This window comes from Lycorma delicatula, chromosome 12 (assembly GCF_047948215.1).
Source record: "Lycorma delicatula isolate Av1 chromosome 12, ASM4794821v1, whole genome shotgun sequence".
Lineage (NCBI taxonomy): Eukaryota > Metazoa > Arthropoda > Insecta > Hemiptera > Fulgoridae > Lycorma > Lycorma delicatula.
In genome coordinates, this window is record NC_134466.1 from 73,046,463 (window position 1) to 73,072,497 (window position 26,035).

A 26,035-nucleotide genomic window follows, 5' to 3' on the forward strand; every position below is an offset into this window, starting at 1 on the left:
TGGGTCGTTATATTTTACGTAACAATTTGAAAGTGATTGGCGCAAAATTACGGCTGTTATCGTGTCCACAAGAAAGCGATGCGATATATATATATAAACTTTTGAACTGACGGTGGTTAAGCGGTCTGGGGGATGTGAAACGCACAGATATGTCGAAATTTTCCGGAAGTCGAATCACGGTACCCGTTACAATAGATAGCTTTCTGATGAAATCTACGTATACGATATAATTAATTAATTTATATATGTTATATATACGTATTAATAATAGTATCGACTTTCATTTTATTCTTTACGTAAACCGGAGGAAGGCTTGTAATGTGTACCCCCTCTTTTTCATTTCAGAACGGCTCAATGATTAGGAACCACAAAACCTAGATCTTAATTTCATAGAAAATTTGTGGCCCCGTTAAAAAAAAAAAAACTAGTATAACTTTGCCGGCTATTAATAATAAATATCACAAAAGTTGGAAACAAAACGCAAAAAAAAAATCGTTTAAATATGCGAAATAAATTTAAAAAGCTTTTATATAAATATTCTTATTTAGGTTAAGTTTAACAAAATCACTAAATCTAAATTTTAACACGCCTTCGATGAAGGCTGAAGAGAAAAAATTTGAAAAAACATTTTTTGCATTTTACAATCGGCATTTTACGGCCTCGGTCTATAATTAAAAAAAAAAATTACTAAGAATTTTAGAAAGATATTTAAACCGAAGGGGGACAGGACAAAAATATTTCAATTTTAAATATGAGGGATCGATAAATATTGGATAAATTAAAAAAAATATTGGATTAATTGCATATAGTTGTAGATGACAAATCCGCTTGAATAAAGTTTTCTCTAAAATACCTCTGAAGAGAATGGAGATCGGGTTTTTCACGATAATCCCCACTCCCCACCCCGTAAACAAATTTTGAAAATAAAAAACTATTTAATTTTAAAATACATTTTTATTTATCTAATGAAAAATTACAAATAAAGCGGTAAAATGTTATTAATTGGAAATTATTGAATTAAAGTATAAATTATTTGAAAAAACTATCCGAACAAGTACTTTAAAAGACGAGCTAAAAATGGAATAATAATTTCATTTTCATATTACATCAAGAATAAATCTCTCCGATAATAAAAAATAAGTAAAAAAAGTTTAAAACTACTCCTAAATTAAACGCACTTAAAGGTAAAAAATAACTTTAGGACGGGTATCTCAAAATGGATTTGACAAGCTTTGATGGTGTAATGTAAGATTATGCGAAAGTCGTAACTTCAAATTAAAAATGTGATGTTTTTGCAAATTTTTTCTTACGCGTGTTTGCACCGCCCTCTCTTTACGTCATTCATCACGTATATGAAAAAACCGGCAAAACCATCACATTTTTAATTTGATGTTATGACTCTTGCATAATCATACATTACACCGTCAAAGCTTGTTGTCAAATCCATTCTGATACCGTCCTAAAATTATTATCTACCTTTTAGTGCGTTTAAGTCGTGTTTTAACATTTTTTCGTATGTTTTATTCTCTACTTTTTAGTACATTTAATATAACAATGGCTTTTAAAAAGTTTTTTTTTTACATATATTTTTTATTTTCTACTTTTTAGTCTTCGTAAGTTTATACTTTATAACTGCGCTAGCGCACAGGTTTGACCGAATTTAGCGAAAAATCGTATCGGTACGTTTTACTTGGGAGAATGGAATCAAAACATCGGGCTAAACGATTTAATTTCCCGATAACTAAGATCCGGTCGATCAAGAGTGAAACCGGATGAGTTAAACGGTTAGCGCTCGACGTTCTGATAGATACGCCGTTTAAATCGTGAAAATCCGACGAGCGGTTGCCGAGATATTACTGCGGCACCCCATCACCGATTTCCAAACGGCGCCCCCGGGCATTTGAAAATATTATCATCAGACAGGTACCGCTGGGAGAGGTGTTATCGAGGGGGTCGAAAACATTTTTCAGAACGCTAGGACCGACCGTTTTCGAGATATTTGCGATTTTCGTCCGGATCCGGTTAAAAAGTACTAAATTTTCCCAAAACGACGATCGCTACTGTATAGAATTTTTATTAGCACCCCTATTGTCTATCTTACTTGTTTATAAAACTAATAGAACGTTATCGTTTAGCTCCAGTCGGTTGTTGTAGTAGGTTAATCGCTACGTTTTGGTAAAATTATGTATTTCAAACGCGTGCGAATTTTAGATCCAAACTTACCGAAACAGGGTAGGTCATCTTTCACTAAGGAAATACGCATGTAAACGAGGTTTCGTAAGTTCAAGGGACATTTTTTCACTTAGCAACTTAGGAACAAACCGGTATGCAAAATTTCAGAGCGAATGGATAAGCGGAAGCGGTTCAAAATTCGACCGAAAGGTTCTGTACCGTGAATCTCATATACATAGTCCAACAGCGAGTTAATATAACAGCGGTAAAAATATTGTATTTAAATAAAATGAAAAATATTTTTAATTAATTTGTGTGTGTGTGTGTGTGTAAGCCGTGCATCAGAAAAAAACCGCGTGACGTAAAAGTCCTACGACTGTGTTTCCAGATTTTTAATAAAAAAAGCTATAAAGTAGATATCAAAATAGGTAAATAAAATTTACAAAAAAATAGTATTTTAATATAAAAATTGTGAACGATAATTAAAATAATTTACTTAACGTTACGTACAGTAATAACAGCTAAATAGATGTTTAATAATAAAACGTAATATACAATGACTGTCATCTCCAGTAGCGGCAAATATTACGAGTATTTTAAACGTTTCATTATAATAAAAGAAATAACGGTTTCATGGACTGATGATGATGATGATTGTACGAAAAGGGTAACAAACGAATCTTTAAAGACTCGATTGAAATGAACTGCTTATAGTAATGATGTATGAAAACGTGAACTAAAAAAAATACATATATAAAAGACTAGTTTTGCTCGGCCAAAAACACGTTATATATATATATATATATATATATATATATATATATATATATATATATATTATATTATATTATTAAATAACGAACTATAATCGACTTATAGCGGTCGATGAAAATTCGATCGATAAATATGAAATTTTTGTTGAAAATAAGTCATTATTTCTTAAAGAAAAAAAAATACAATATCCAATTCTATCAACTACGGACAACAGAATTTCGTTTCGCTAAAAATATTTATAAAATAAAAGGCTTATTACGGTTCATTAAATTACGCCCCCGTCAGTTTTCATTTGCAATGAAGTAATAAACAATACTGTTACACTGGAAATCCACCTTACCAGCAAATAAATGTGTTTGTCTTAGATCATCGTCAGGAGAATAAAATAAAATAAAAAAATTAAAACGATAAAGTAGTCAAGACTCCATGACTGTTCGAAACTCCTTTTTTTCCACCGATCTGGTGACATCCAAAACCTGTACTTAGATAAGTTTTAGGCCGGTATTCAAAGAACAGTAGGAACCTTAAACGAATTTGATATTTTCCTTAATAAGAAAGTTATAGCGATATTTTGTTTTTTCGAATAAGCCCCCCGCGGTCAGATTTTACGCATAACGAACTCAACCGCGATTTTGGGTCGTTAAATTTTTACGTATCATTTTCTCTCCGCTCTCCAGATTGCAGAATGGAACACTGCAGAGACATGAAAAAGATCGGCCGCTACGAACCCAGACGTCATGTCTTCTACCGTAACGGATAATGAAACACGATGTTTTCAGTAACTCGAGTATTTTCATCGTTTCGATACTATTTCACATATCCAGTGGGCTACGACCATAGTACTATAGGCAATTTCAAGAATGAATATCAGAATTGTTTCGAACGATTTTTCCAACGCTTCCAGTTGTGTATCGACTCAAAAGGAGCCTAATTTGAAAAAAAATCATATAAACTAAAAATAAACGTTTTGTATTTTATTTCGCACGAGTCATCTTTCCTGTTGGAAGGACTGTGTACGATTGCAAATTTTGTCAAAATATTCCACGATTTACTCGAAATAAGACGATGGAACGATTACCGGATATTATTTTCCATACGTAATCGAAGCTATTACTCTTCCGATTTATCTCACAACGTAGCTGATTTACGCATGAATAACGCAGAATTACAAATATAAAACAACTAAAATATAAAACGTAAATTACAAATAAGTAAAATTTAAATCCTGCGTTACTTTGGGGACAACTTTTTTATAATTCTGATCGGAGTATAATAATACATTATATATTCTTAGATCACATCATAAATGTATAGATACGGTATTATACGGATAAAAATAAAAAGGAACGGCCTCAACATTTGGTTGGTTGGACCAAGGTAAACTGCGATAAAAGCACATGATGATCATAGGGACATCATCAAATACACAATTCATTATTTTAAATATAAATAATTACACAATACTAAATATAAAAAATCTGATGTGGACGCCACGCGACTTCTTTTAATCCTATTAAATTACCTATTAAATTACATTATTCGCTGTTTTAAAATGAAAAGTACATAAAATTTTATTTCATTAACAACTTCTGATATTTTTCCAAATTTTTTTTTATTATTATTGAATTATTATGAGTCGAAAAAAATGTTTACAATCAAAGATTAATAATTATAAATAAATCAAAATATTTAAATTAAAAAAAAAAGGAGATAAGTCTGATTCGAACCGATGCGCCTTCCCCTTGTAAGATCAAAGTATTTCATTAATTAAAGTTTTATTTGGCTACAACTCTAGAACTAATGAAAATGAATACCACATATATATGAAAATATATCGTTGAAAAGCTCTTAATGAGGGCTTATTACTGCAGTTAAGAAAAAGTCCAAAATCCAAATCTTTCAGGATTTTTGGCAAAAGTGTCCAAAATACTTTTGGTTCAGTCGATTGCATACAAAAGAGGAGATTCACAACTAAATATTACAACAATCCTAAATCCAAAATTTCAACATCCTACGACTAATCGTTTATGAGTTATGCTAGATATATACGTACGTACGTCCAGACGTCACGCCAAAACTAGTCAAAATGGATTCAGGGATGGTCAAAATAAATATTGCCGTTGAAATTTGAAAACCAAATTTTTCACGATCACAATAAGGAAGTAAAAATAACTACAAAATAAATCACAACAAAGAAGGTAAAAAATAAAGAAGTCGAGAGTTCCAGCGTTAAGTACTAGTAAAGGCAGTTACGTTTATATAGATTTAAATACTAGATCGTGGATACCGGTGTTCATTGGCGGTTGGGTTTCAATTAACCACACATCTTAAGAACGGTCGAACTGAGACTATACGAGACTACACTTCATTTACATTTATATATATCATTCTTTGAAGTAATACCTGAACGGTAATTCCAGTAGGCTAAAGAGAAAAATGAAAGAAAGTACTTATTAATACAAACTTTGAAAGGATTTTTAAAATCTTTATTTTGTATTATTTAAAAATCGATCGAAAAAGAAAATCTTCTTTTTTTTGAGATGAAGAGGCATCGACTACTTTGTATGTTTTTTCCTACGGTAATAAAAATTTGTAGGTATGAAAAATGCAATGCCTGACCGGGATTCAAATCCAAGACCTCCGAATGACAAAATATTTTATTTGTATACAAATAATTTCTTAATTTTGTACGATTTTTCTTGTAAATCAAAGTATTGTGTTATCGAGTGACAAGAAAACAGTTCTGTTGTCCAGTACGATAGATTGACATCGTTACATTGTTTTATGAGAATTGTATTTTAGTAAAGATCGCAAATTCATAAACATATCGATAAATCTACTTATTTATTTAAATTTTTCTATACCCGATTCATACTTAAGATATCAAAAAATGATCTAACACCCGAATTCCGTATCTAGAAAATTTTCTGTGATTATTTTCGGGAACGTCAAGATACGATATATTTTAAACGGGAATATCTTTAAATTTCAGTCGTTTTTCAGTACACGATTCTACAAATGCACGTATTACGTGAAACATCAACGGTTTGTCGCTTTACAAACACTTCCGTTCCGTTTACAAACTCCTTAAAATGACTTTTTTTATAGGAAAAAACATCAAGAAATCTAGGATCCAAAAAACCCTAGATTTCCGCACGAGTATAAAAATTCTTTCTCGTCGACCGGAAGAAAGATAATTTTAAGAGAAGGTATTGAATTTGTTTAGAATTTTAACACTCGCATTAATACGAGAAAATTTCTTTTGACATTTCGTGCACGACGGCGATTTTAAATAAGACTCCATTATAAGCACGCGGTGTGAATATGTAAAAGATGTAATGATTACTCGATATATAAATATTAATTGGCGACAGAGAAATAAATAATTAAGTTTTCTATTTCGGTTACAACGATCGTCGCATTAGAAGACGAGATCCACCTGTCGATTATATTGACATTACAAAGCAAATATTTATAGTAGATACCGGATATAAATTAAGAACTCTGTTAAATAAAATTAGTAAAATAAATTTAAAAAAATACAATTAAATTGTAAACGGTACGGTAAGTGTCTCGCAAATATCATTCTTCCGCTCAAAAAACAAAAACTTGTGTAATATAAATAAAACTGTTTGTAACAAAACGATACTGATATCAAAAAAAGGTAAGACACTGTATTTCTATTATCAAAATCTGTTATTAATTTAGAATTTTGTTAAAAAAAAACTAATACACGTTAAATATATGTAATAACCAATAGATGTACAATAATAGATAATAAATAATGTTTAAGCGTTTTGTTAGATTATTATTTTATTTTTTTTATAAATTACTGATCCTATCTTATGGATTTATTATTAAAATTTATTTGAATTTGTCGGCCAATTATTTTCGTCGATAGTCATATAATTCACTTCATACCGTATTTTTCCTTTCTTAATAAAACTAGTATAATGAATGACCTTCACGAATCCAAGATTCGTGATGTAATATTGCACTTAATTTGCAAGTGTAACCCACGATTTTTATCCTTAAATTCTATTGGTAAAATCGAATTTATTTCTGTTTTATTTATTCCATTTTTAATAAAACTAGTATAATATCTTGTAAAGTAATACTTTTATTTTTATTTTTTTATCGAAGTGATGGGAATTAAAAAAGTTGTTTCATCTTCAGTACTTTCATTTACATAAGAGCATTTACTACTAAAACAAGTTATAGTATATTTTCTTTTAAATTTTATTATTTCAAATGCAATATCAAGTTTTTGTACGCTACCTAGTACTATCAAATACTGCTATCTAGCGGCGCGATTTATAAAAGTACATAAAAACATGAATAAAATGACATATCGAGTCCCGCGGTTCATCGAAAGAAAAAAAAAATCTAACAAAATTCGAGGAATTTTTGGAAAGTATTCTTTATTACTAATGTAACAGAAACGAAATATAATGTTTTCACGCATATTTTATTATTTTACCCCGTTTTCATGTCAATGTTAGGTTGGTCACGTTTAGAACCGTAAACGTAGTTCTTTGACTTTAACCCACCGGGTCGGTCTAGCGGTTAACGCGCCGATTTGAAAATCAGCCGATTTGAAAGTCGAGAGTTCCAGCGTTTAAGTCCTGGTTACACGGATTTGAATACTTAGATCGTTGATACCGGTGTTCTTTAGCGGTTGGGTCTCGATTAATCGTACATACCGGAGGCTAAACAAGAAAAAGAAAGAAAAAAGAAAGTTGTTTGACTTCATCGCCTATTGCCGAGAATTCCGTTCGAACGCTTAAAACCGTGAATATTTTTAACGATCCGTTTAGAACAAGGGGGAGGAAAAACAATAACTGTTATCCGTTTAGCCGATTCGAAAAGAAAACGTAAAGTCAACTTAAACCGATGGAAACATTCAAATCAGAACGATCATCACAACCTAACGGATGAACGTTAAATAAATCGGGTAGATAAAAATTTTACCGGGGCAATATAAGAAATGCTACGAACCTTTAATCGAAAAGAAATATCTCCGCCCATCAACGAAAATTAAGGGAATGGTTTTAAATGTGCGTACGATTAAAAACATTCATTAAAAAACTTGTAATGTATTTATTTAAAATCTAAAAGCCTATTAATTAATTTATTTACGTTTAATTTTTTAATTTAATATTTAAAAGGCCGTCAGATATTTTTCTTCGTTGTTTTTTATTACGAAAGTACTTTTAATAAATTTATATAAAATTAAAAAGGTAATATAGATCCGTCTACTATAGAATGAAGTTTCTTATTACCGATGAAAAAATAAGTTACCTAACTGTCTAATTAGTTATTCCTGTTTATTACGTATATCTTTAAAACTCTTTTTTCTAATAAATCCATTTTGTAACGAATTTCCAGGCGATATAGGGTTACAACCGATTTATGTGATTTTCTATATTTATAATCGGCTATGTACTACTTCGGTATAATATAAATATTTCTGTTTATTCATTTTAATTAACCTAAATTGTAATGATTGTCTGTAAATTAATCTACGTATAAATATAACCGGTTTAGTTTTATCTTTAACGTTTCTAAAGAAAGAGGTCGATTTTCTAAAAAGTTCCGCATCCGACTTAAAGTAACGATTTTAAAAATATTTTTTACGTACTCGTTACCGTCTCCAATTTTTCTCTATTGTTTGTAAACGAAACTCGGTTTACCACTTTTGTTAAATTTTTCAGTTAATTCTTCGTACCGGTTAATATAAGTTATATTTCTATAAAAACCATTAAATCGAGCTTTGAACCGTTTTCGAAGAATTTATATTGAGATGTTCATTAAAAAAAATCCCTTTCAGCACGTCGGAAGGGGAGGAGGTAGATTTCACCGGTGCTAAGTAGGGGATAAAAAGATTTCCACCTTAAAATTAAAACTTCAAATTTACTCGATACGACAACGGTCGCATGTGAAAAAACGTTCAACCTGTTTAGCGTACGACAAGCCCCGTCTTCTTACGATTCCACAAACGTTTCGGTCAACCCTTACCGTAAGGGTTGATCGTATAAAAAATTGTTTTAGACAAAAGTTTTAGGTAATGTTTAGAGGACTAACGACCGCTTTGAACCGATTCGATACTGCGCCTATTACGGGAGATATGATTTTTTTTTGTCTTCGAAACCACATTTTGTCAACCTCCTGGGCCGACGGTCGGTGATATAAAAAAAACTTAAGTTTTAGGCCTTTATCCGAAGAATATTAGGAACTTTAAACGAACCGGGTATTTTATTTAATAAGAAAGTTACAGATATTTTATTTTTTTCTAAAAAGGACCCCCCCCCCCCATTTCCAAACGCATGATCCGATTTTGGCCGTTAACCGACTCGACTTAAATTTTGAGATAAGTTATTTTTAAGGAACGATTTGAAAGTGATTGGCGCAAAATTACGGCAGCGATCGTGTCCACAAGAAAGTGAAATATAAATTGTGGAATATAAATAGATATTTAAATGTATATATAAACTTTTGAGCTGACGGTGGTTTTGGGGTCTAGGGATTTGTGAAACGCGAAGATATGTAGAAATTCTCTGGAAGTCGAATCACGGTACCCGTTACAACAGGTGGCTTTCTTAAGCCAACACCCGTACGTGTCTTCCAGAAATTTCTATAATTTTTTTGTTTTTGTGTATTATGGATTTACGGGGTCTTGAAATATTGAAATTTGCAAGAAAATTTGATACCCAAAACTTTGGCCACTTTGGCGTATTTTCCCTTCGTAGTTATAGTGCTGAAGCAGGACAGCTAAGGTATAATTTATTATTCGACGTAGAGTTAAAAATAACATCTTTAAAAATCGTTTTTTCATATTTTTACTCGGCTGAATAACGGCTAAGATGTTTTGATCCTCATATGTTTTGTTTTTTATTTTTCCGAAAATCCAGTAAAACCTAGCTTTTTTTTCTATTTTCACGCCGATTCAGAAATAAAAATAAAATATAAAACGAAACACTAACTTTGTTTAAAATACATTTTACGAAAAAAAGATTGACGATTCAAATTGTGGAATTACATTTTTTCTATTATTTATTTTTTTTTTTTTTTCAAAGAAATCCGCTAAGCGGTTGACCGCTTAATATAACAATGAAGATTTTAAAATTCAAACGACTAATAAATTAATTTTCTTCTATAAGAAACAATCAGACCTCCCGGTTTTAAACGGACGATTACAAAAACCGTATGTCGGATTCACTTACGTTTAATAGAAATAAATAATATTTTTGCTATAAATTTCAGTCGAAACCTGTTCGGATGTTATTGCTCGACACTAAAACAAGAAATAAATTTAAAAAATCGGCTAAGTATTATACGCGTATGAAATACCAGGATATGACAAAAAATAACTAGCTAATCTTGGACGCAAATCTTAAAAACTACTTTTTCACGTTATAGGTACATCGTAATTTCAAACCTGTATTTCTCATAAAGTAAAACTTTGAAAAAATAAATAATTACATTTATTTATACAGAATAATTACAAAATTATAAAAGCGTAACAAACATCGGAGTTTTACTTTTTCGTAACTGCGAGGAGGAAAATATTTTTTTTTTTCAGTTTAAAAAAATCGATTCAAATTATTGTCCCGTTATACAGAATTAACCACGAAGAAACTTTCAGGACGCGTTCTACCGGTGAAAATAATGAAAAAGGTTCGTATAAACGTTAAGTTTTGAAACGCTTTGTTTTCGAGTTACGGCTAGCGAAAGATTTCGCCCGGATTTCAGCTCTTGCAATAATAAAAAGCCGTACTGAAATTTTCGGCATCGGAATTAAGGAGTAAAGTTAGCGGTTTCTCGTGTTATTTGAGCCGGGAAATAGGAAAATACAGGTCCCAGAATTGTAACTAATAAGTTTTACGATATCGGACGTAAAACACAAAATTCGACGATACGCAAATTTTTTTTAGGTTTGTAGTACAATAGCTTTGTTAAATGCGGAAAATTTAGTAACAAAACTTGTAGAGAGATTGATTCTGAGAAAATTAATCTAAATACAGAAAATAAAAAACTTTTGAAAACCGGTTCTTTATTGAAGCGCAACGGGCGAAAAATAGATAGAAAATCGAATAATTTTTTTCTGTAACTAATAACCTAATAAAGAATTATTCATAGGCTACAAATGTACATTTTCACATTCAAAGGTACAATCTTCTTTTAAGCATTCGTGGTGAATTAATGAATTAAAAAGAAAAAATATTCCACAAAACAAATTTTTATTAATGTTTAATGTATAATTTTTAGTTCCTTGTAGGGAGTAAACGAATTATTACGATCGCGAAAAATTTCGGTTTCCAGATTTCAACAGAAATATCCATTTTGACCATCCCTGAATCCATTTTGACTAGTTTCGGCGTGACGTCTACGTACGTATCTCGCATAACTCAAAAACGATTAATCGCAGGATACTGAAATTTTGGATTTAGGAATTTAGGACCGTCATAAAATCTAATTTTGCACCTCCCCTTTTGATCGCAGTCGACTGAACCAAAAGCGTCCAAGAAAGCTCAAAATCCCAAATAATTTTGGACTTTTTCTTGAGTGCAGTAATAAACCCTCATCGAGAGCTTTTCAACGATATATCATAAGCGGTACTTATTTTTATCGCTTCCATAATTATAGCCAAATACCACCACCCCTATATCCATTTTGACTAGTTTCGGCATGACGTCTGTACGTACGTATGTATTTAGCCGGAATAACTCGATAACGATTAGCCGTTAAGATGTTGAAATTTTGGATTTAGGACTGTTGTAACATATAGTTATACACTTCCCCTTTTGATTTCAATCGACTGAAGCAAAAGTGTTCAAAAAACCCCAAAAATCCCCAAAAGATTTGGATTTTAGCCTTTTTCTTGACTGCAGTAATAAATCTTTACCGAGAGCTTTTCAACGATATATTATAAGCGGTACTTATGTTCATCGGTTCCAGAGTTATAGCCAAATAAAACTTTTTTGATCTTATAAGTTTAAAGCGCATCGGTTCAAATTATCGGACTATATCTCCTTTTTTTAAATTTAAATATATTGATTTATTAATAATTATTAACCTGTAATTGTAAAACAGATTTTACGATAAATAATAATTCAATAATTACAACAACAAAAAAAAAATATCAAAAGTTATTAATGAAATAAAATTTGATGTACTTTTCATTTTAAAAAAGAAATGTGTATACGTAATTTAATAGGCGGATAAAGAAGTCAAATGGTGTTCACATCAGATTTTTTTATTAAATTTGCAGTACACTAATACAGTTCCGTAGAAAATTTATTTGGGAGAAAATTTATAAAGTAACGGTGGCTGAACACGATAAAAAAATTAACAAAATATTGCGCTATCGAAATAATTTTTTTTTTTTTAATTATTAAATTATTATTTTTTTTTTAAATTATTCGTATGTTTGTATTCGTGTGTGTGTTCATAAGTAATCAGGCGATAAACATCAGACGCTGGATAACAAATATCGAAACAGGAGCGTCATCGCTAGACCGTTTTACTACGCACACAAAGCTCCGTAACAGAATTCACGAAAGCAAATCGGCTAAAATGAGTTCTTCATCCCGACAAAATTTTGATATATTTCTTTCGGTTAAACGATTCCTTCACATCTGAACCCGGGTTAAATCGACGACAAACAATCCCGAACATCAGGCGATGTAGGACTAAGTGATTTTCAGACCGTTACATCGAGATCAAAGCCAGATTGATGGACGTAGATTAGCCTTTTGTATCCGATCCTCGGCCCACGTTAGGATGACATACGGTCTCTCTTCTGTTGTTTGGGATAAAAGGTTTTTCGAAGACGATGTCACGGATGCCATGTAAGGCCGTGGGACGACTCAAAATCCACAACTTATTCGATCGAGTACGTAGTTCGACACGCTTCCTTTAAGAAGTCATTCTCACACGTCGATTCACATCGGAGTGTATTTGTTGACGCTCTGTTGGCAATCTTATCAACTCGTTCGTACCCCAAGAAAGCGCGATAAACAATTTTTGTTTTGGTTTACGTTTTAACCGTTTTCTTTTAATGAAAGTAAAAATGTCAAAATACGTAAAATCTTCGTCGCGTTTAGTCGATGTTACTTATATTCATTTTCTTAGAATTAGATTCTCTACAAATTTTAAATATTTACTGACAAAATAACGAAACCAAAAAAAAAAAAAAAAAAATAGTGTTTTCCGATACCAATTTATTTTTAACATTTCAAAGAAATGTACGGTACTCGTATTAGGATCATACAGTAATGCTGTTATGATCCCATTTGGTGGGAGTGGGAGATGAAAAAGAATTTTCTTTACGTTTTTAGGCATGAATAGTACGAAAATACCATTAACATATATATATATATATATATGTATACATAGTATACAGATCTATGTATACAACTTTGTGGTTAACTAAATGTCCAAAATTTCTCGATCAATTTCATTGAAATTTTGATAAGCTGTAGCGGTGTATCTGAAGTTTCGCATATGAAAATTTGATGACGATTGATCGAGTCGCTCTTCAACTCTCGATTTAAGGCCGAAAAAATTTGACAGGGGGTAAATTAGAAGCGCGATTCGGTATGATGGTGTAAGTTTGAACGTTGACGTTTCTGTATCTTAGGTATCTATTTTTGGCGATATTAAACTATATTAAAAAAAAATTAAAATATTAAAACCAAACTAATTAACGAAATTTTTAAGCTACGGGAATCGTGAAAAGCCGACGTTTTTAAAAATCCAGATACGCAAATATTTATCGATCGCTATATATTTCCCTTTAAACCAAGAAAAATTTGATGCGGACACTTCATGATTTCCTTGTACGCCTATTAAATTACATATATACATTTTTAAAAGTACATAAAATGTTATTTCATTAATAACTTCTGATATTTTATCATATATATTTTTTTTATCGGTATTATTAAATTGTTATTTATTGTAACAATTTGTTTATAATCAGACGTTAATAAGTGTAATTTATTTAATAATTTTATTTCATTATTTATATTTATATTTTCTTGAATATATTTAATTAATTCTTAAATAAATTATTAATAAAATTAAATCAATAAATTTAAATTAAAAACAAGTTAAAAAAAGAAAGAAATGAAGTCCGATTCGAACCGATGTGCCTTCCCCTTGTAAGATCCGAATATTTCATAAATAAAAATTTTATTTGACTATATAACCCTGGAACCGATGAAAATAAGTACCGCTATTTATCGTAGAAAAGCTCTCGATGAGAGCTTACTACTGCAGTTAACAAAAAGTCCTTGGATTTTGGGCTTTTTTGGACACTTTTGATCCAGTCGAACGCAATTAAAAGAAGAGGTGCACAACTAGGTGTTATAAATCAAAAATTTCACCATCCTACGGCTAATCGTTTTTGAGTTTTTGAGTACGAGTACGATATACAGACGTCATGACGAATCAAGTCAAAATGAATTCAAGGATGATCAAAATTTTTATTATCGTTGAAATCTGAAAACCGACATTTTTCACGATCACAATACTTCCTTTACTTCGTACAAGGAATTACATCAAGGATTCAAAGAATCGTACATTACCATCCTTTGTAATGGTGTTTTTAAAAGGTAACTAAATTAAACTTGCTTGTTTTTTTATCATCATTAAATTAGTAATAATTATTTGTAATAAACTACAATACAAAAAAATTTACGAGGAAAAACAAATTATAATATTTAAGGAAGAATAAAGTTGTTATATGGATCTATTAAGTACAAGAAAATTAACAACAGCAGGTAATTTTAAAAATGTTATTAAAATAATAACAAGGCATATTAAGTTAAGAACTACAATAATTTATATTTGCGATTAAATCTCTTTGTCAGGTAGCAACAATCGTAAATATAAAAAAGAAATTAATTGCAAAGAGATGAAAAATATTTAAACAAGGATTCTTTACGACTCCGACTGGTTATATTTGACGTCATTCGCGACAAGGACGACCACAAAGAAGTTGTTTTAAAAAGCCAGGAAAGCTTTTGGTTTACGTTTTTGCGTTGATTTCAAGATGATATATCCAGTCAGGTTGTCATTAAAGAACAAAACTACACAGTGTGTAAATGTGTACACTGTTTACATACTGGAAATATAATAAAAACTAATATATTTGTGTGTGTGTGTGTGTGTGTGTGTGTGTGTGTGCGTGTTTGTGTTTGTGTGTGTGTGTACAACAGTAATCATAATCTATTTACGTCATATCAAAATTAACTGCTAGCGACTAAGCATAATTTTATTCCTTCTTTTTTTTAAATATACAACTTTTTTTGTGGAAAAACAGGTGTTTATTTTTATGATCACAGGATACATATTATTAATTAATAATATCATTAGTTTTTAAATATTTTGAAACGATTACGTATTATCCTACTACAAAGCGTTACGAAAATAATTTTATTTTACGGAGAATATAATTAGAATATCAATACTAAAGAGAAAATTATGGGAATCATGTCGAAAATGGGGTATCGAATTTCTGCTAACCGTTAATTTTAAGTTGCAGTATCTCTAGAAAAAATAAAAATATGATGTGGACTACACATGACTTCCTTGTACGCCTATTAAATTACATATAAACATTTTTAAAAGCGCATAAAATTTTATTTCACTAATAACTTCTGATTTTTTTTACTGTAATTATTGGATTATTATTTATTGAAAAACTTTTTTTACAATCAGAGATTAATAATTATTAATAAATCAATATATATTTAAATTAAAAAAAAGAAAGGAGATGAATTCAAATCGATGTGCCTTTCCTTTGTAATAATAATAAATGTTAAACCCAAAGGCAGGTTTTCACATGGCCGCCCTCAATTCTGCTTGCTTCTGTGCCATCCGTTTCATTTTACAGTAACTTCCTTTCTTCCCTTTTTATATTGTCTATCATTTTCATTCGTTTCCGACCGCTTGCTTTCGTCCCCGTTACAAATCCTTCCAATGCCGTCACCAACGGCATTGGATGAGTCACACCTCATCCAATGTCTCGACCGACTGCATTTTCTTCAATAACCTACTTCTCCTACTCTACGAAGCACCTCCTTATTCAGAAATCTCTCCGTGCAGCTGATCTCTTCCGTTCTCTTCCAAACCCACACTTCAAAGGGATCCAATCTTCTCTCCTCCAACTTCTTAATAGTCCATGTGTCTGCCCCATAAAGGGCCACACACCGCACAAAACATTTCGCAAGTTTTTTCCTCGGTTGCAGATCTAATTTGCTACGTAGGACTCTACTCATTTTGCTGAATGCTTCCTTTGCCCTAGCGAACTTCCTCATCGCACTTCATATCTTCCTTAATGATGCACTCCAGGTACTTGAAAGATGTCACTTGCTCAACTTTATTTCCCCCGATCCTAATTGTTGCCCTTTCGGTTGATTTTCTTTTTGTCTTCTTTGTATTTATCTTCATCCCAAACTCCTCGCAGATTTAATTTATTCTTCTCAACATTTTATTCATCATGTACTTACCCTCTGCCAAAACTCCCATATCATCGTACCTTTTGTAAGAACCAAATATTTCATTAATTAAAATTTTATTTGACTATAACTCTGGAACCCGTGAAAATAAGTACCGCTTATGATTGATCGTTGAAAAGCTCTCGATGAGGGCTTATTAGTGCGGTTAAGGAAAAGTCCGAAATCCTAATGATTGGAATTTTGGGCTTTTTTGGTCAAGTCGATTGCAATCAAAAGGGAAGGTAGGTGCACAACTAGAAGTAACGACAGTCCTAAATCCAACATTTCAATATGCTACGACTAATCGTTTCTGAGTTATGCGAAACCCGTACGTACGTACGTACAGCCGTCACGCCGAAACTAGTAAAAATAGATTCACGGATGGTCAAAATGGATATTTCCGTTAAAACATGGAAACCGAAATTTTTCGCGATCACAGTACTTCCTTTACTTCGTACAAGGAAGCATATGCATGTACATATGTGCGTGTCACACTGTTTTTGGGCTTATACATCTCAGGATTCCTTTCCTTTCCGATTCCTTTCAAATTTGACGTAAATATTTCTATATAGGCGGGAGTATCATGATAAAACCGTTTTCGATTTTCTTCAAAGAATTAAAAAAAAACAAAACAATAAAAAAAAAATATTTTTATACCATGCGGATGTAAATAATATAAAAAAGATTTTCAAAAAAATTAACTCTCCCTTCATAAAATTTAAATACATGTTTTTTTTTGTTCTTTCGATTTATTTCCTTTCGGTTTAAAAACTTGTCAAACATTTTTGAAAGATTATTTCTCATATAGAGAGCTATCAAAAAACTGTCTGCAATTATTACCAAATTTTCGAAGAAGTACGATAATATTCTTTTCGATCGCATGTGGATGTAGAGAAGGCAGAAATAAAATTGTCTTTACTTTTTGAAGAATAAGGAATACGAAAATATCATTCACTTAAATTGCGATTTCCTTATATATTTATAGGCAAATAAATCAAATATTGTTACTCAAAAATTTCCAAAAGTACTATATAAATTTTATTGAAATTTAGTATCGCTATAGTAGTATATGTGAAGTTGAACGTGTTAAAATTTTATTAAGATCAGTCAAGCGGTTCTGGAATTACGCATAATTTAAGGTCGAAAAAGTTTTAGCGGGGCAGGTGGAACAAAAGAAAATAAAGAAAAGTCTGTCTGTCTTCTCGCGCAGACCTGCAAAAGATTTTTTTTACAATAATATACACTTATAAAAACCAACAGTGGCGGCTCGCGTATAGACATTGTGGAACTGCAGCACCCCCTATATCCGCTCGGTATTATCGATAACATTTAATATAACGATTCCTTTTTTCTAATATCTTTCTGTATACATGTACAATATATAATCCTCCTTAAGCTTAATGTCAGAACTCAACCGCCAGTTTACGAAATAGATGCAAATATCTTTCTATGGAACTGTGCGCTTCACAGTTCCAGCGTCGTGGTTTTTGGTTATTACGCGCATGCGCACATAGGAAGCCGCACGCGCGGCTACGAGGGAGAGACAGCACTGTCGATCCCGCAGTGCCAACCCTGGCGTGCTAGTGGATTTTTTAGGTAGATTTCATAATGGGTATCGACTTCCGGAAAATTTTAACATATCTTCACGTTTTACAATGTCGGTTGATACTTGCTGAACAAAGTATAGCTACAAATAAACGTGAGATAATGTGGATAATTAGGTGACGGTTCGAACAAAAATATTTTGTTCGAAAACAAAACTATAAAAATCATTTACTACCTGTTTTTCAAACGAAATCGCAAAAGTTTCTACAGCGATGGTATTATGATTTCACCTCAATAAAGGCAAAATGTGGCGATCAAAACGGTACATATTTGATTTAATAAAATTCGTTTGAAATGTTAACAAAAATCTTGTTCTACTTTGCATTAAAATACGAATAACTTTTTCCTCGACTCTTTAATTAATTTTTTAAATATAATCGGGATTTTTAAACAGGGTAATTGTCTAAAAAGACCTCGAATATTTTATTAAAAGAATTGTACTTTTATTATTCGTTAATTTATTTTTTAAATTTAAAAGCATTCCGATATCCCATATTTACATAACGATATGTCGTTTTTTTTCAATCGTAAGTTCACCGTTAAATATTTGAATGATACATCACGGTCAAACAACTTTCATGTATAAATATATCCGTACTTAAACATGATATACGAGTAATTGTGCAAAAAACTATTATACAATCTGCAAAATTATCGTTTTGCGCAAATCTTGCATAATTTAATGACAAAAGACATTCCTTTTAAAAACAACGACATTCCAGTATAAAAAAAAATCCACCTGTTTGATAAAAGGATGGAATTTCAATAAATGTTCTACAAATAAAAATAGATCTCTGCTAAAACGGGATAATAAAATTAAGCTATTGGAAGTTAAATGAAAGATAAATTTGATGGATTTTCACCTGTAAATTGAATAAAACAGACCCCAAAAACTGTATTTCAAATAATTGTGTAAAACAAAAATAAGTGGTGCTGCAATTTCCATGAAAATATTCATGAAAAAATTACATCTGCATATTCTTTATTTGAAAACTAAAAGTCATTTTTTTAAATTATACTGCAGTAATTTTCTTCGATTTTCAAACAAAATTAATTAAATTATATAAACGAATGCAATTTTTAAGTTGCTAATATCGCCAATTAAAAAAACATAAATTCTTTTTTGTTTTCTTAAAACTATTTTTAAATAATACTATTTTCCTTGTACAAAGTAAAGGAAGTATTGTGACGGTGAAAAATTTCGGTTTTCATATTTCAACGAAAATATCCACTCTGACCCTCCCTGAATTCATTTTGACTAGTTTCAGCGTGACGTCTGTACGTAAATATGTATGTAGCTCGCGTAATTAAAAAAAAATTAGGCGTAGGATATTGAAATTATAAATTTACAACTGTTATAACATCTAATTATGCATCTCCTCTTTTGATTGCAATCGACTGAATTAAGTGTCCGAAAAAGCCCAAATTCCAAAACAATTTGGATTTTGGACTATTTCTTAACTGCAGTAATAAGACCTCATCGAGAGCTTTTCAACGATATAATGAAACGGTAGTTATTTTTATCGGTTTCAGAGTTACGACCAAATAAAAATTTTAATTAATGAAATATTTGGGTCTTAGGGGAAAGCACATCGGATCAAATCCGACTTCACCTCCTTTTTTAACATTTAAAAAAAATTAAATCTACTGATTTATTAATTAACCTCCCATCGTAAAAAAACTTTTTACGATGAATAATAGTTCAATAACAGAAGTTTTTAATAAAATAAAATTTTATGTACTTTTCATTTAAAAAAAAAAGTGTAAATGTAATTTAATAGTCGTACAAGGAACTCAGGTGTTGTCCATGTCAGATATTTTAAGTACAGTTTTGATAAGTCTATTGCAAAACACCATTTTGTGAATTCTAATCTTTTTTAACCGTTTTCTTATCTTTCTATTTCTGTTTAGCCTCCGGGAATCGCCGTAAACTATTACTTCAAAGGATGAATGAGGATGATACACGTATATGTGAATGTAAATGAAGTGTAGTCTTGTACGGTTTCAGTTGGACCGTTCCTGAGATGTCTGTCTGGTTAATTGAAATCCAACCGCCAAAGAACACCGGTATCCACGATCTAGTATTCAAATCCGTATAAAACTTTACTAGGATTTGAACCTTTAACACCCGATTTGCTGATTTGCGATGACGAGTTAACCGCTAGACTAGCCCGGTGGGCCGTTTATAGTTTTCTGTACGTTCTTAAAATTCTTATGATTACGGACGGTTCGCCGATTATGAAAAACGTGCTGTAATTCGTTTCTTAAGCGCGATAGGTTCATGAAAGCGGCCGAAATTCAACGCCAGAATAATAAAGTGTACGAGGATAACGCTGTGTCCGATACAAAGATGAGAAAGAGGCTTACGGTATTTAAAGAAAGGGCCGTACAAACGTTAACAGGATTGAACACGCTGCGGGTGACCGTCCGCATTACTGATAACCTAGTGCAGAGAATTAATGGTAAAGTCTGCAGGAATAAGACGATTTACGATTTCGTTACTATAAAAAAACTAGTTAAGTTTCGTTTAATTTCATCAAGTGTTCTCTAAGAAATTGGTACGCTCAAATTATCGGAAGTTATGCTCACGCGACCCGTCGGGTCGGTCTAGCGGTGAACACGTGTTCGCAAATCAGCTGATTTCGAAGTCGAGAGTTCCAACATTCAAATCCTAGGAAAGGCGCTTACTTTTATAGGGATTTGAATACTAGATCGTGGATACCGGTGTTCTTTGGTAGTCGGGTTTCAATTCACCGCACATCTTAGAAACGGTTGACCTGAGACTGTAAAAGAATACGCTTTATTTACATTCATAACATCCTCATTCGACCTCTGTAGTAATACCCGACGGTGATTCCCGAAGGCTAAACAGGGGAAAAATGGTTATGGTACTCAGATCTTCGTGGCGCGAACGGTAGCGTGTCTCGGTCTTTCATCCGGAAAATCCCGGTCGGGCACGGCATTTTTACGCTACATAAATTGTTATTCGTCTCATCCTCTGAAGTTAATACCTGAGGGTAATCCCGGAGGTAAGAAAAAAAAGTTTTTGGTTTTACGGACCAAGACTGTACAAGACTACGCTTCCGCTTACAGTCGTACATACCCGACGATGATTCCCGGAAGCTAAACAGGAAAAAAGGTTACGCTCACGCGGGGTTCCAAAAATGTTGACGCGGTTACACAGAAAAACCGTTTAGTCGGTGCTTTGAATTTTTGTCACGAGATGCAGCGATAAAGGCGATTCATTTTTAAGCCGAATCATCACCGCGTTAATCATGTTACCGAATCATGTCTCGCATTACACCTGAATCGAAAGAACAGTCGACGGAATGAAAACGCTCAACGTTTCCGAGAAAGTAAAGTACAAGCAAACAATGATGCGCGAGAAATCATGTAAACTGTGTTTTTGGATAGACCGGGGGCGTTGCTTGTTGATTTTTTGCCTCTAGGACAAAAATCGATAACGGTCGACCAAACACGGATCATCGCATCGATCGGCCGGGAAGAAATCTATAACCGGTCGTATAGTCCTATCTGGGGTCCGACGATTACCGCTTGTCTCTGCATTTAAAGCAGCACCTCGGCGATCAGGGCAGCATCGACTTTGACGACGTCAATAAAGACGTTTATCTACGGCAGATTTCTACGCAGCTAAAATGCAGAACTTGATCTCACGAAAGAAGCGCCTTAATGCCGGCGGAAATTGTATAGAATCGTACAATAACATCACGGCTTTCGGTAATTTTTTTTTTTAGGAAAAAAAATTACTCTATTTTTTATGTAGTACCTGTTTCGACACAAAAGCCTCAAAAAATTTTGAAAAAAAAATACTTTTTTTAGTTACGATAAGCAACTTATTACTTAAAAGAAAAACTAACATTTTTTTATGAAAAAAGAAATAAGAAATTGTTAATTTTGACTTTGTAGAATACTAACGATAATCTCGTTATATCTACGAGGATAATAATTTTCATTGAAACCTACTAATAAATAATAATGTATATTTACATCAGTTCTCTCTCTTTCTCTCTATCTATCTTTCGATCTTCCTTTATTGTGTTGTGCTGTGCAGGTAGCATAATCGAATAAAGCCGAGTTAGAAGCTTTTTAATTTGTTTTTAACGACCTCAATCACCGTTTTATTATTTTTTTTTTTTTAAGTTATTACATAATGTTATTTATTTTTCTTCGTTTGTTTATCTTTTCTTATTTATATTTGGTCGGTTTATTAGTTTCTACGCTAATATTCGTTTCTGAAATACTTGTTTTACGATGTTTAATTCTATTTTTTAAATTAATTATATTTAAAAATTTTTTAACGGTTATCATTTGTTTTACGTTTGACAAAAACCGTATTTTTTAATATAAGAATATTTTTGTGTGCGTGTGTGTGTGTGTGTGTGTGTCGGTGGGAAGGGGTGTGTGCGCGCATTTCAGATACATATTCACTTGCACGTAAAATTAGATGGCATTTTTATCGTTCGATTCTTTCATTATTTCATTCCTTTTGATATCCAAAGTTTTACTTCCTTAGCCGCTACAAGATATTACATAATCACGAAGTTGTAACAAGTTCAATGTACGCGTGTTTTTTTTTTTTTTTTTTTTTTTATAGCGTTTATGCCTAATATTATCGTAAAAAGTATACGCTTTTTTTATTCCAATTCTTTTCATTTTTATTATAAAGTTTTATTTTTTTAAATATTTTTCCTCATTAATTAACGGGTTATTGAAATTAAATTAGCTTTGACACCTATATTATATTCCGGGCCGGAAATGATGAGCAATTTTTTCCGTTACTTTCATAAAAATTATATTCTATTTTTCAATATTTATAAAAAACAATTTTGTTTTAAATGTAATTCGTCCTCATAAAGCCGTTAAAATAATAATTTTTTATTTGAAATTTAGGAATTTTGATATTTAAATCTTATTTTGATAATCGTGATTTGACCCGGGTAGCGGCGTGAATCGGGTAAAGTTTGAACTGCGATAAACGTTCCCGAGGTAGAAATCACAAGAAAGCTATAGTTAAAATTTCGTAACGATCGGTTCAGTACCTTTCACCCGGTTTCAAACGAAACAGAGTATACGTCTGTTTCGTTAGAACGAAACGACACGATGATGATAATCTATTTAACGATCGAAACGTTAATATTTTTTTTAGATCCTTCTTTTTCTTTATTTTATATTTTAGATTTTTATATTTATTTAATACCTGTTTAACGTATCTTTTTCTTTCTAGATATTTAAAAAGAATTATTTTAAAAATTAGACGATTTCAATTTTTTTTAATGAACCTGATGATGAAATTTAAAACATTAAAAACGCGTATATCGCAAATATGTAATTAATACGCAAGATTATATAAAACTTACCAGAAAAATTAACGTTTCCTTATTCAAATCGAGAAAAAACTTTGTCACAACAAAAATAATAAAAAATTACAGAAAAACCAATAAAATTAGAACAAAAAAGCTAGTCGGACTGACGGACGAATCGATAACGGAGGGTAAAAAACAAAAATTTACGATAAAACTTTGATCGCACCGACTGTTGTGTATGAAAACACAAACTGTACTGATTAAACAAATGTGAAAATAAAAATAATTAATAATTCTCAACGACTCGAAAGAAGTGGGGAATAATAAGCGCATAAATAAATAGAAACACGGGGGGGTAAATCACGAATAAGTACATAAGATATAGTAATACAAGGAAGTGTAGAAATAAAATAATCTCGCGTAACTGGTATCGTAACCTAACTACGTATATAAAATGGGTTTGCAATAATAACTCAAGAATCTTCATTACAGAGAACAGGTATTAGGATACGACAAAACAGCCCTGAATTTCAATGCCAAACCACATTTAACCACAATATCGCATCAACTTGATTAATCACGTCAGTACTGAGTAGATAAATTTTACGAAGCTAAAATTAATTTTTCTATATTATTAAAAAAAAAAACCTTTTTAATATTTCAATTGTCATTTTAAAAAAAACTATTATTAACACATAAAAGAAAGTACTACGAAATTTATCGATAAATTTAATAAAGAAATCGGCAGATAAAATATATATATATTAAATATTTCCTTCTAATCCATAAATACAAATTACTATACATTATTATATTGTGTACATTTTAACAGATTAATGTCAATAAATCGATCGACAAGTAACAATTATCGATAAATGGATCGACACAAAACGTATTATTATTAATACGACCTGACTATTAAATCATTATTATATATTATAAAATAGGGGGGGCATGGAAATTAACCTACAGAACGTTTTGGCTGTGGGTCAAAAACTGGTAAAAGGGTAAACGGGTGTGAAAAATTTATAACGGTTAGGTAAACGTCATTGTAATAATTGTAATAACCTCGGGGATCACCGTTAGGTATTGCTTCAGAGGATTAGATGAATGATTTGTAGCGCGTGTGAAAATGCCGTGCCTGACCGGGTCCCGGTCAGGCACGGCATTTTCCTCTGAAGCAATACCTAACGGTGATCCCCGAGGTTAAAAGAAAAAATATATTCATGTTTCTATCGAATGGAATATCGAATTATCTATTGGATAATCACTCTTAATTGTAAAAAAAAAAATATCCAACAACTACTTACAACAACAGGATGTTCCAGGAAGTGTTGGAAAAATATAAAGGATTGATTTGGCCGTCAAAACAAACAAAAATTAATTTTAAAACTGCTTTCTTTTCCATGTTCCCAACATTGGCTTGTTTTTTTTTAAATCTATATGAAGTCCACAGTTTCAAAAAAAGATAAGTAAAAAAAAAATATTAGAAAAAAATTTTATTTTTAAATCCGGTCTCACGAGCCAGTTTTGCTTTAAAAAAAATCCCTTTCGGCAAGCCGGACGGCGGAGGTATATTTCACCTCCTTTGCTAAGTAGGAAATAAATATATTTCCACCTTAAGGTTGAGAAAAACTTCAAATTTACTCGATACGACAACGGTTGCATGTGAATAAAAGTTTCAGATGTTTAACGAACGACAAGCCCACCTTCTTACAAGAGTTATAGCCAAATGAAATTTTAATTAATGAGATATTTTTATTTTACAATGGGAAAGCATATCGGTTCGAATCAGCCTTCATTTCCTTTTTTATAACTTTTTTTTTTTTTAATTTAAATATATGGTGGTGGATCTATTAACAATTAATAATCCGATCGATAAAAAAATCGGAGTTATTAGTGAAATTAAAATGCTGAACGGACAGAATAAAAAAATGTGATGCAATGTGTTGTCAACCACACGCGACCGCATAACTGTCCGCTTTATTAAAGAATTGGAGGATCGTATTTCACTTTCAAATAAAATAAGTTTAAAAGAAGCGCAGCAAAGAATGTGTATTTTTAACTCGAGTACAAAGAAGTCATGCGGTGTTCGTATCAGATTTTTATTTTAGCTGCTATTGGTGCAGAGCGGACCAGTGGTGGTGTGCCAGGCGACGACTTCTCTCGGCCGACCTGTCCGGCTAGAAGCAGTCCGTTGTCGATTAATTTGCAGATTATATAACTGAATTTTCTTTCTAATTATATTTGCCGGGAAAATAAAATAGATACCGTGATGGCCCTGTATCTAATGGGATTGGAAATCTGACCAAAAAAAAGATGGAATATTTACATATAAACAAATTAAAATTTTTTTCGACCATATATAAAAGGTTTTTGAGATATTTTCGAAGAATATATGTCGATTAAATACTGGAGATAATTAATCGAAATACAGGCCGACGTACGTACATACGAAAATACATTTTTGTTTTTGTTTTTCTATTAGCAAGTACTGAAACATCAACTTTTTCAAATAAACCGATATCTAAAAGTGTTACTTTTCGCCATACTTTTCCTTTAAAATATCTATTCTATTTAGGCGGATAGTAGAAAGACCTTGTAGAAATCTCAGTTTTATTATATAATCCTTTATACTTCCTTTGGATTACGAAA

At 31.6% G+C, this 26,035-nt stretch overlaps 1 protein-coding gene across 5 annotated transcripts in view; it reads right to left on the reverse strand.

Moving 5' to 3' along the window:
- LOC142333283 (very long chain fatty acid elongase AAEL008004-like) overlaps positions 1 to 26,035 on the reverse strand; it is a 379,873-nt gene that overhangs the window by 260,153 nt on the left and 93,685 nt on the right. For 2 of the 5 annotated variants that reach the window (XM_075380305.1, XM_075380304.1), the window contains exon 1: positions 23,435 to 23,632. The exons of 2 other annotated variants lie outside the window; for them this stretch is intronic. The gene's annotated coding sequence lies outside the window, so the exon portion shown is untranslated. Of the gene's footprint in view, positions 1 to 23,434; positions 23,633 to 26,035 lie in introns of those variants that run through there. One more of the 5 variants, XM_075380299.1, reaches the window with a different exon arrangement.